Source organism: Palaemon carinicauda, chromosome 7 (assembly GCF_036898095.1).
Source record: "Palaemon carinicauda isolate YSFRI2023 chromosome 7, ASM3689809v2, whole genome shotgun sequence".
Lineage (NCBI taxonomy): Eukaryota > Metazoa > Arthropoda > Malacostraca > Decapoda > Palaemonidae > Palaemon > Palaemon carinicauda.
The window spans coordinates 88,303,324-88,316,882 of NC_090731.1; the positions used below are offsets into that span (position 1 = coordinate 88,303,324).

Genomic DNA, 13,559 nt, shown 5'->3' on the forward strand with positions numbered 1-13,559 from the left:
CCAGGCGAAATCACACAAAGACAAGAGCTTGGCTCCGGCCGGGAATCGAACCCTGGTCGGCAAGCTTGTATAGACAGTGACTAAGCCACTTGGCCACGAAGAAAGATAAAAGTCAATGACAATTCTTCTGTACTTATACCTGTCGAATTCAGGTATTTTGTACTTAGAATTGAAATCAACCCATCTTCACCATCGTAGCTAATTGGTAGTTTGTTACTTGGCATTCAATTAATGATAAATTTTGCACATTTTTACGTGTTTTTCATATTCAAATAAGCCATATATATTTTTGATACATCAATGTCTGGATTCTCTTAACGACCTCGGGATCAGAGCCCCAGGCGAAATCACACAAAGACAAGAGCTTGGCTCCGGCCGGGAATCGAACCCTGGTCGGCAAGCTTGTATAGACAGTGACTAAGCCACTTGGCCACGAAGAAAGATAAAAGTCAATGACAATTCTTCAAAAATATATATGGCTTATTTGAATATGAAAAACACGTAAAAATGTGCAAAATTTATCATTAATTGAATGCCAAGTAACAAACTACCAATTAGCTACGATGGTGAAGATGGGTTGATTTCAATTCTAAGTACAAAATACCTGAATTCGACAGGTATAAGTACAGAAGAATTGTCATTGACTTTTATCTTTCTTCGTGGCCAAGTGGCTTAGTCACTGTCTATACAAGCTTGCCGACCAGGGTTCGATTCCCGGCCGGAGCCAAGCTCTTGTCTTTGTGTGATTTCGCCTGGGGCTCTGATCCCGAGGTCGTTAAGAGAATCCAGACATTAATGTATCAAAAATATATATGGCTTATTTGAATATGAAAAACACGTAAAAATGTGCAAAATCTATCATTAATTGAATGCCAAGTAACAAACTACCAATTAGCTACGATGGTGAAGATGGGTTGATTTCAATTCTAAGTACAAAATACCTGAATTCGACAGGTATAAGTACAGAAGAATTGTCATTGACTTTTATCTTTCTTCGTGGCCAAGTGGCTTAGTCACTGTCTATACAAGCTTGCCGACCAGGGTTCGATTCCCGGCCGGAGCCAAGCTCTTGTCTTTGTGTGATTTCGCCTGGGGCTCTGATCCCGAGGTCGTTAAGAGAATCCAGACATTAATGTATCAAAAATATATATGGCTTATTTGAATATGAAAAACACGTAAAAATGTGCAAAATCTATCATTAATTGAATGCCAAGTAACAAACTACCAATTAGCTACGATGGTGAAGATGGGTTGATTTCAATTCTAAGTACAAAATACCTGAATTCGACAGGTATAAGTACAGAAGAATTGTCATTGACTTTTATCTTTCTTCGTGGCCAAGTGGCTTAGTCACTGTCTATACAAGCTTGCCGACCAGGGTTCGATTCCCGGCCGGAGCCAAGCTCTTGTCTTTGTGTGATTTCGCCTGGGGCTCTGATCCCGAGGTCGTTAAGAGAATCCAGACATTAACGTATCAAAAATATATATGGCTTATTTGAATATGAAAAACACGTAAAAATGTGCAAAATCTATCATTAATTGAATGCCAAGTAACAAACTACCAATTAGCTACGATGGTGAAGATGGGTTGATTTCAATTCTAAGTACAAAATACCTGAATTCGACAGGTATAAGTACAGAAGAATTGTCATTGACTTTTATCTTTCTTCGTGGCCAAGTGGCTTAGTCACTGTCTATACAAGCTTGCCGACCAGGGTTCGATTCCCGGCCGGAGCCAAGCTCTTGTCTTTGTGTGATTTCGCTTGGGGCTCTGATCCCGAGGTCGTTAAGAGAATCCAGACATTAATGTATCAAAAATATATATGGCTTATTTGAATATGAAAAACACGTAAAAATGTGCAAAATTTATCATATACATACATATATATTATTGGACATTGCTAGTCCACTGTAAGACTAGTCTCAGACGCATCTGTTTATGGTCTTTTTATTCCAGTCTATCCCAGCACATTTTCTTAACTCGTCAATCTATCATCTCTTTCTTCCCCTGCTTCGTTTGCATTCTCTACGGACCCATTCTGTTAATCTCAATGTTCTTCTATTATTTGTCATTCTCATTATATATATGTCCTGTCCATTTCTTTTTCCTACACGTTGTTAGTATATCCTCTATTTTAGTTTGCTTTTGTATCCATGCTGCTCTTTTTCTCTCTTAGTGTAAGTCCCATAATTATTCTTTCCATAGCTCTTTGATTTGTAATAATAGCCATTTTTACAACTTAATGATACATAAGTTGATACTGGTAGGAACATCTTATTAAATATTTTTCCTGTTAGAGAGTGGCATTTCACCTTCAGAATATTTTGTTTACCATAAGTTCTCCATCCCATGCTTATCTTTCTTTTAATTTCAGTTTCATGTCCAGGGGATAAACTTACTATTTGCCCATAGGTCATTAACAATCTCTAAATGTTTTCCATGACAAATATTCATTAGAAATACTAGAAATGAACGAAGTTTCCTCAATCCCATTCAGAGATAATCCAGATCTGCATTAATAATATCACATAAGACAATGTAATTTCAAGAATAAATATTTGGAAGACACATGATCTGTGAAGTATGGAAACCTACGAATATGAATAAAATTGCATAAGGTGGAAGGTATTGATAAAAGAAAGGGTGGGCTAAAAAAATATCTACACGACACCACTACAAACAGAAGAGGGACAAATGTAAGTAACTTAATCACACACAACAAAAATAAACCACTCTGGAGTGGAATCTTAAGCAGAAATGCTAATTTATCTGGCCTTAAGTCAAACTTCTAAAATGTTATTGATTCATCAAGAATATCGAAATAATATTCTTAAAAAATGTGAGAGAATACCAAGTAAAAGAATACATTTGGTTGGTCAAACCTTTATCGAACGTAAGCAACGAGCAGTTTCAAATACCTTAAATATAATGGAGTTAAAGGGAGTGTGAAATTAACCTTCCTGCCAATAGGAAGTACAAATGTGTGCTTCCAAGAATAATGAATGACAGACTTTACGATGAATCACAAAAGAGTGACAAGATCTTTACAGATATTTCATACTTAGTGTGATCGAAGATGATAACTTTTATGCACCAGTTTGTGCACCAACAAGGCGTAATAAGTCTTTAGTATATACCGTAGCTGATAATATTCTTTTGGCATAAGGCTGAGAAATGTGCAAAAATTTACATCCTTTAACATGCCCATTAAAGAAGATTTTGAGATAAACGAATGTAGTATTTTTTAAAAAGATCGATTACTTAAATAACACATATTTACAGCTAACAGTAACCAAACATGACCAAAAATACCATTACAAATGAAATATCTAACCCTCTATAAACGTTTGAATTTGTATAGCAAAATGAAATGACAATATGGAAAAACTAACGCTCTTTTAGTCTCTCACATCTATTCCGTGTTAAAAGTGAGGTATATACAGTGACTTGAAGCATCTAATTCAAACGTCCATTTCCTAAGTAAATTAAGATAGCAAAGCCCACTTTTGTGTTTAGATTTCGAACGATGATTGAAAAGTGTCCACCTAACAGCACTACTTACTTTACTGCGTCAAATACGTCTTTTGTCCAATCTGTTGTTTACATCATGCATGAAAAAAATGCGAAGTCCAACTCAATAATCTACAACACTTAACCTCCCCCTTTGGGATAAATTATACATAACTTTCGTCTAAGCATTGAACCGTGAAAATATATATTCCTTATGAACGTAGACCTTGTCAAAAGTATCATTATGATAGCAATACAATACATAGTAGATGCTTCCATTATTTATCTCTTCAATGAAGGTAACTAAATTAAAAATAAGTTACGACAATTATAGCACTTGCAAAGAAACTAGCAAAAATGTAATCTAATTCCAAGTAAATTTAGAAAAGCTTAGTCTGTCTCCTTACCCTTTCCTCTGGATTCTTATTCCTCTGATTGCATTAGCAGTTGACGCTACTAACCTGAAAAAGAAGAACAATTAACTTTCTTTTTTTTTAATACTAAAGAAATAAACAACAAAAAGTGTGATTTATATCAAAGATTAAGTTTAAAAAATATGACAATCAGGTTCTCTGATCTATAAATACCTTAGAAGATTCATGATATCCTTATATTTTTAATATAGGCTATTGCTAATGAGGTGTACAAGGAATATAAACAGCTAATAAATCCAATATTAACAAAAACATGCGAAACATTACATGCACATATATATATATATATATATATATATATATATATATATATATATATATATATATATATACATACTTCGGGGTTACAACCATAGTGCAATAAGACATCTATATCAGTCGCTTCATGTGCTTACATAGTGAACTCATTAGCAGCGTGCTCAAGGGCTTTTCACACAAAACACCCTTCACCTAAATCTTTCAGACATCTTATAGCTCCCGAATATTTAGGTCCTTCCATCATCCATTATATCTTCCCCGACATCTATCCATCTCTTCCTATGCCTTCCTCCTCTACCACCTTAACACTTTTAGATTTATACACTATTCTCACTAATTTCATGTCGTCCATTCTTTCCGCATGACCAGATCCCCTCAAAATACTATGATTCATTCTTGTTTTAAAACATACATACTTCGCATACAGTTAACCTTACCAACTTCAAGACTTTTTCCTTCATTTTCAAATACATACGTATATATACAGTATATATATGTATATATATATATATATATATATATATATGTATATATATACATATATATATATATAAATATATATATATATATATATATATATATATATAATATATATATATATATATATATATATATATATATATGCTCTTTATTTCTATCTTTATAACTACCTCCATTACCAATTATGTTTGTGTGTATAAATATACATATATACATATATATATATATATATATATATATATATATATATATATATATATACAGTATATATATATATATATATATATATATATATATATATATATATATATATATATATATACAGTATATATATATATATATGATACATTTTGTACATTTAGACGTGTTTTTTTCATGTTCGAATAAGCCATATATTTTTTATACATTAATGTCTGGATTCTCTTAACGACCTCGGGATCAGAGCCCCCGGCGAAATCACACAAAGGCAACAGCTTCTGAACGGCCGGGAGTCGAACCCTGGTCCAGGAAACTTGTATTAGCATTGACATACCACTTGGCCACGAAGAAAGATGAAAGTCAATGGCAATTGTTCTGTACTTATACCTGTATAAGTACAGAGGAATTGTCATTGACTTTTATCTTTCTTCGTGGCTAAGTGGTATGTATAATCATCATTATTTGAGACCAGATTCTGCTCGATTCCTGTTAAGAACCACAGGGAGTGTTAAATAAGTTTTAATAATACTTGAGAGTATATTATCAAGTTTGGTTTTGGGTGTGCTTAAGAGACTATATTCAGTGTTTTACATATTGCTGTCTGGGAGTTATTTAACAGTCTCAGAATTCGTATATTAATGTTTTAAAATGTAACAGTTTTAATGTGAAAACAAATAAAGGAGTTTGGAATTCGAGAGATTGATTAACTTGCCAGTCGTAGTATATATAATATTATGTGTTTGGTTTCCAGTCACTTTTCAGTCAAATAATTTCTAATCCTTAGCACTAACACTATCGCTATTTCTACCTCAACTTTAGGAGAACTACGCAATTCTCGACAGCTAATGTTTCAAATGGTAGAGAATGCGATAGAATGTTTTCAAGAGGGAGACAATAAAATAAAACCACAGACAGATTTACAGGAAACCTCGAATCTATAAGGGGGTGTCTTCAGTCTTCTGTATGGAAGTGCAAAGGTGGTTACATTATGTACAGTTGGCTTCATTAATTCCGGTACGCATTACGGGAAGCTATGGAGATTTCTGACAGTTGTATATTATTATTACATTTGCGAAATTAACCAAAAAATAATATTTCCCTGCACAGCACTTAGTCAGATTAATAAAAATTGTTTTGATCAAGTGTTTACAAGCTCAGCTTCTTTGTTCTCAGGCAACGCTGCTAAGTTTCCCTTTCGCTAATAAGCGTTACCTGCTTCAATATACAGCTGTTAGACGTCTCCCTATATGAAGCGTACCGGAATTAATGAAGGCAACTGTACAAGGGAACCGTCCAAGCTGATGATTTGCATTATCAGCGAAGTGCGGTCATAGTAATGGAATTGCATGAAACACAAAGATAAGAAAGTAGTGCGGTGTAAAAACATCAAAAGAAGCACATATAAGAAAAACAAAATACATCTCTTACAAATATACAGTTATAGAGAGCAACTACATAAAGTTGGTTGGGAACAGGGCTGAGATTGGCAGTGTTTGTGAGATGGATGAAACAAAAAACCGACAATAAAATCAATGACTAACTAATCATCAAGCGATGACATTCACAATACGTAACATCAGCGTTGTTGTATAAAGTTTTCAGAGTAGTTAGCATTCGAATATACTGTACTGTACAGTCATTAGGAAAAGGAGGCAACACAGGCAAGGCAGTACACAACAAAGCTAAATGGATTCTATAATGTCTAAGATTAACCAACCAAAAAAAAAGTGTTTGAAAAGATTAGGCCTACTGTGTTTTATATATTGACAATGCAACAAAACTTGCACGTAACAGAGTTAACAACACTAGAAATGCACTGATATCTGTTCATCTGTAATAAAATCTATATCAGCTCGATATTACCTTCAAAATTAAAATAAAACACTTGATTCAGAATATTTTAGGAGTCACAAAAACGATGTCTCTCATAATAATAATTCATCTCAATACGAAGCAAAGTTACATAATACTAAGGATGAATTAAATCTCAGTGACCTCATGGGAGTAGGGATAATCTAAAGTATAATCAATCATCAAGACACATCATAAGCGAGCAAAAGTAACAAAAACGCTAAACAAAATAGACATTTGAATATCTTACAAATCACACAATAGTTCAAATACGCACACACAGGATTCGAGGGAGATACTTTTAAAACATTTCCCGACAACTAAGTCATGAAAATACAAAAATATCATAAAATTCTATGAAAGCACTATAAAAGTAAACAAAAAGTCACTATCAACCGCTATCAAATAAGCTAAACAAACAATATGTTGTTGGGTGTAACGTATCTATGAAACATCAAAGAAATATATCAAATACAATGATTCGATAGCAATCAATCACCAAATCCCTGCAAAACAATGGCACACTGAAACATTCTCACAAAGCATATAATTCACAAATCCCAATTCAACGACTGCAAAGCACTCTGCATTTTGAACGATCATTTTTACTGCAAAAGAGAGACGTGGAAGTTGTTTCGAGTTTTGAAACTCTTTTCACCGCCGTAGTAGTCACGGCCCTTCCATTTAATTTTTGAGAGTAACATCAGTTTTTTGTATATTTTAAAACTGGCATGACGGAGAGAGTGACTCATCTTTTTTTTTTCTTCTTTTTTATCTTTCTACCCCAGTAGCGATACGCAACGGTCTCCTAACACAAGGTACACCCAGCAACAAAATCGGTGTCGCCTCGCCAGACCCAACTTGGATACATCATGCCCTTCTTGCCCTGAAAGGTAGCCTGATGTTTAAACAACCAAGACATCGTTAGGATCACAGTCTACCGTGGTTAGGATGGTTCGAATGTGAGGAGGAGGGAAATTACCGATATCAATCATAGAAGGGTGGGGATTAATGATATATATATATATATATATATATATATATATATATATATATATATATATATATATATATATATATATATATATATATATATATATATATGAAAGAGATAGAGAGGTCTTATCTCTTATTCTTTTAAGACATGCCATGGTTTTCGAGAATAGTTATCGAAAGATATAATCGCACCGATATATTTGAATTCCTATTTACATTTTTATATTGACCATCCTTAAATATTGTGGGAACTGACTATTCCAATTAATATACGTCAAAATGATATATCCTTTGTTTGCATTACCCTAACAGCTGCTCTCTCTCTCTCTCTCTCTCTCTCTCTCTCTCTCTCTCTCTCTCTCTCTCTCTCTCTCTCTCTCTCTCTCTCTCTCGTTCAAGAATAAGTTAGACAGATCATAAGAACTCTCTAAATGCTTTAAGTAATTTGCTCTACCAAAGAGAAAATGGAGTCTCTGCGGATGGACTAAAAAGTCTTTGACATCCAGAATCCTTGTAACAGACTTACTTTCTCTCTCTCTCTCTCTCTCTCTCTCTCTCTCTCTCTCTCTCTCTCTCTCTCTCTGTGTATATATATATATATATATATATATATATATATATATATATATATATATATGTATATATATATGTATATATATATATATATATATATATATATATATATATATATATATATATATATATATATATTACCTGTATCCAATATTTTATTTATTTGGATATGCCCAAGGATCACACAAACCCGCTACCTACTTAGCAAGCTTGTGTTGAATTGTATTACTTTTGGGTGAAGATCCCATGTTCCAAAGATGTTCAGAACGATATATACCCGTTTTCATTGCGAGTTGGAATCATTGATATTAAATGTTATCAATAAGGGTATTACCATCATCATCCTCACTTCTTAAATGTCAATAAGCAAACCTCGTCAAGCCATACATTAAGATCGCCCAATTGCCACCTCTCCACCATCATCTTTAACCCCCACCTGCTTATTTCCTTCTACCCCCATCCCCACATGTTCGAGGTTTAAAGGTCTCACAGTTATGATGAGACCCTTCTGGTGGAAGTGTTTTAGTAAATATAAAACAAAATACTAAGATGAATATATTTCATATAGTTTGCTTTCTATATGTTTACAATTATTTCAAAACTATAAATAACGAAGTAAATATGCAAAAGACTGATTGAACAGATATCGAGAGTAATGGATTTCTTGAAGAGCTTACCGGGGGAACACCTATAAAGTGTTGGACATCTGGTCATAAAACGACAAATAAAATCATAATAATACGAAGAGTCAATGCTAAGGAAATATTTCCTTTTGCCTTTGGGAGGGTGAAGCCAGCTAGACTCGAACCTTTGAGCATTGAGCAATCGTCAACAGGGAAGCGGGTTCGCTTGGAAGTGAGCGACTTAGCCAGATAATTTGATTGATTTATTGATTCATTAGGAGTTTTCTGTTCTCCTGACATCTAAGGTTATCGACGCCGAATCAGATAATTTGAGTAAACAATGTGTTGATAGTATAATCATTTATACCCTATATCCTATATACCACACAATCACTTTAATAATGCACCAATGAACACTTTCATTGCATGTCATTTCACATATTTTATTTTCACCAATCACTTCTGAAACAATACAATTTATGTTAACTGAGGATGCATTTTAAATCTACAACCTTGAACTAATATAATTGATATAGCAAATAATACTATTTTCTCTAAGAGGGCCGGAGTCAAGTAGGCCGTGACAAAAGCTAACCCCAACCACACCGAGTTACATGACTCATGATCGAAATCAAAGAAAAACTGAAATCAACAACTAAACCTTTAAACCTCATTACCTTCGAAATTTTGAACAAAGGCCACTTATTAATGATTGATGACCCAATAGGGGTTATTTGAAACGATACATTATTAGCACCTATATATAATACGTACAATGTGATCGTATGTGGAGATAGAGAGAGAGAGAGAGAGAGAGAGAGAGAGAGAGAGAGAGAGAGAGAGAGAGAGAACTGCTTAGGCAACAATATTATTCAAGAAAATTTTATAGAGAGATAGGATAGGAAGATTAAAATATAAAGTTATGATAAAATCTCTTGATGAATGAGTTCCGAAATATTAGATTACATGTGTTAAATGAATAAAACAGTTTCTCTTTTCATATATATTTCATTCAGCCTAGTATTTCTTTGCGTGATATCGGTAATTTCTCTCCTCCTCACATTCGAACCATTCTAACGATGTCTCGGTTGTTTAAATTCGGCCACCTTTCAGGGCAAGAAGGGCATGATCTCTCCAAGTCAGATCTGGCCAAGCGACACCGGTTTTGTTGTTGGGTGTACACAATTTAAGGTTTAGGTGAACACATGCAATCTCCATTTCTACATATACTTCTATCTTTCCATCATTCTAATGAGAGAGAGAGAGAGAGAGAGAGAGAGAGAGAGAGAGAGAGAGAGAGAGAGAGAGAGAGAGAGTGAGATGGGCAGGTCACTCACTGAACATATAATAGATATTCGAGTAACCTAATAACTGTCTCTTGACCATCTCATTCCTTTAAGAGTGTTAACTACTTACTAAAAGACGCAAACAGCAAACTTTACATGCCACAGTCAGTAGTAGCAACAATTCTCTTGTCACATAAAAGCATCATCTCCAGAAATATCTTGATTATCGATGGATCATGGATGTCTGGAGGCGAATGGAGCCGTTGGGTTGCTTATTGGCAAAAGCGTCTTCGTTGGATAACAGTCCATATCAACTTTACCGAGACGATATGTAATCAAGCAACATGCGTCATTCGGTTCATTTAATCCTTTTTCGCACCACACATTAACATCGCTTCAGAGCCGTGCATAAATCTACATTACTTTCGAGAGCTATAGTACATTATATCACTTTACATTAAAGAAAATTCGTTTCTGAAATACATCAGGTAGCAACATTTTGATATCAAGTACATTACGTCACCCTACATTTCAATTAAGAATACAACGAGTAAATTACAGAAGGTAACTATATATGCTGCCCTACATCACATAAACTATATCACTAGGCCTACATTTTAAATAAGTATATACAAATATGTCAAGTAGTTCTGTACTTCAACCTGTATCGAGTTCATTAGGTCACTTTACAATACAAACAGAACATACACAGTCCATTTGATAGCTCTATCCTTTGGCAGTAAAGTATATCAAGTACATTATATCACTTTACATTTCAAATAATAATTTACAAAGGTCATTGGGTAGCTCTATCAATTGGCTCATATCAAGTACACTATAGAGCTTTATATTAAAATAATATTATACAAAGTAACTTTGGCAGTTTTATCCTTTTTCTTATATCAAATACCGCTTTAGTACATAAGGTGGCTCTATCCTCTGACTACATCAATTACACTATGTACATCTGCATGTTAAATACGCACATAAATATATTAGGCCACTCTATACTTTGACCTATATCGAATACATTATTTCGCTTTATATTTCCAATAAGAATATAAACAGTACGTTAGAAGCTATATTTTTGATCTGTATAATGGGTATTATCTCGCTCTACAGATTTAAATATGAATACAAGTATAGAAATTCAAGTAATTACTATATATATATATATATATATATATATATATATATATATATATATATATATATATATATATATATATATATGTGTGTGTGTGTGTGTGTGTGTGTGTGTGTGGTATATCTTTGAACCGTGCTAGACGGTATATTTTAGCAATCCATGTTTGTTAACGGGTATACAAGCGGATGAGAAACTAGGTAGAGTAACGAGAACTTTGGGTGTGGAGGAAATGCCCCCCTAAATCTTGATGAAATCACTGATCGCAGGGTAACGGATTGAGCTTGGGTGGCCGTGGTTTAGGGTAATAGACAAGATTCCTTTGTCACTCTTTTCTGCTTCTACTCCTCATGCGTGGCAGATGATCTTACTGGAATTATTAAGGAAGGTAAGGGATCCAGTGCCTTAGTCAGTTCGATAGGCACTGCGCATAACAAGGAACTGACTATCCTTTGATGTATATAGCCAATGAACCCTCTATGGATTTTGTCAGTCTATGGAAGGAGAAAATGATCGAATGGCCCCTAGGCCCGAGCGTAGCGGGGAGCTAAGAATCTCCTGGTTTATAAATACTAAAGCAAAATTATGAATGAGTAATTGAAATGCTAGAACCATGAATCAGATTGGGAAATTACAGCAAGTGGGGAATGAATTTATGAAATAGAGTTTGGATAACTTGGCTATAAGTGAAACACGTTGTAGGGGGATTGATAAGGAAATCTTAAACCAAGGCAATACATACAGTATATATATATATGAATATATGTGTGTATATATATATATATATATATATATATATATATATATATATATATATATATATATATATATATATATGAATATATGATATATATATATATATATATATATATATATATATATATATATATATATATATATATATATATATATATATATATATATATATATATAAGTTTTGTGAAGTTTTGGGACTCGCTTTTACAAGGAGAGAACCATGTATGTCAATGATACTTGGGATACTATAAAAAAAAGGAGACAAAGACAGAAAATGATTGTTGAAAGTTTTCTAGGAAATAATAAAAATTACAAGGTTGCGTATATTAAGTATTCCAGTATTGATAGTGAGGTCAAAAGAAAACTCAGGAATGACTGGAGAGAATATTTAGACAGGGAAGCTGATAAGGCTGACAAAGTTATGAATTTAGGGCAGTGGTTCCCAATCTTTTTTTCAGGTGACCCCAATCATGCACCTCAAGCCATGACCGCGACCCCACTAGTTTAGTTGTACATGTATTATCATATATTACTAGTTGCTGGCTGTAAAAGTAAGGGACAGTAAATATCCTTCTGTAAGAGAGGTACTATAAGGTTGGAAAGACAAAGTTAACATCATTAAATTTTATTATAGCATTATAAATTTTAAGGCTTAATATCAATCAAAAACCCCACCTCTGGAATAATATTTTGTCACATTCCACAGAAGAGGAGGGGGACAAGGAAAGAGAAGGGTGGTTGAGTGAATAGGAAAGAGGGGGAACGGAGACAAGGAAAGATGACAAGGAGGAATAAAGAAAGAGGGTAGGTAGCAAGGAAAGTGAAGGTGCAAGGAACAGGAGGAGGAGGAGGAGGTGTAGAGAGGAAGGGAGGGGTCAAGGAAGGAGTAGCAAGGAAAAGAGTTGTAATATATTTGCAAATCGCAATAAATAAGACGAAGCAGAAAACGAAAAAATCAATGACATACAGCACTCCAAATTTCGCCAAAACAACAACCTCAAAAACTAACAATATACAGTACTCCAAATCTATAAACAACCGCCAAAACAATAACCTCAAAAAACCCAACTCTCTCTTTAAATATGGTGGGGGGGGGGGGGTTGAGTTACCATGCGGTTTTAGAAGCCTCAATTATGAACACTGTGATAGGCTATCATCCACTGACATACTGTGGTGCAATACTTCGTCAGCAAGGGAAGGAGTCAGTTTCTATTGTCGGCATACCACTTTTTCGTGAGTAATTAAGAATCTTAAAGAAACAAAGACTGAGTGCAACCTATGCAGCATATTCGAAATCACTATACAGGTATAAATGCATCAACTTCCGATATAAAACGAACAAATTGCCGACAGTGTTTCCCACTGTGGCAGTACAGCTGGAGTGGCTGCCTGGTTGGACGTGGACGGTGATGCTGTTCACGTATCAAACGCGTACGGCACTCAGGGATA

At 34.2% G+C, this 13,559-nt stretch overlaps 1 long non-coding RNA gene across 1 annotated transcript in view; it reads right to left on the reverse strand.

The window, feature by feature from the left end:
• Positions 1-3,913: 3,913 nt before the first annotated feature.
• The window catches only part of LOC137643603 (uncharacterized), a 343,211-nt gene continuing 333,565 nt past the window's right edge, over positions 3,914-13,559 (reverse strand). Inside the window, exon 5 of the long non-coding RNA XR_011045021.1 lies at positions 3,914-3,972. This is a non-coding gene — a long non-coding RNA (uncharacterized lncRNA). The remainder of the gene's footprint in view (positions 3,973-13,559) is intronic.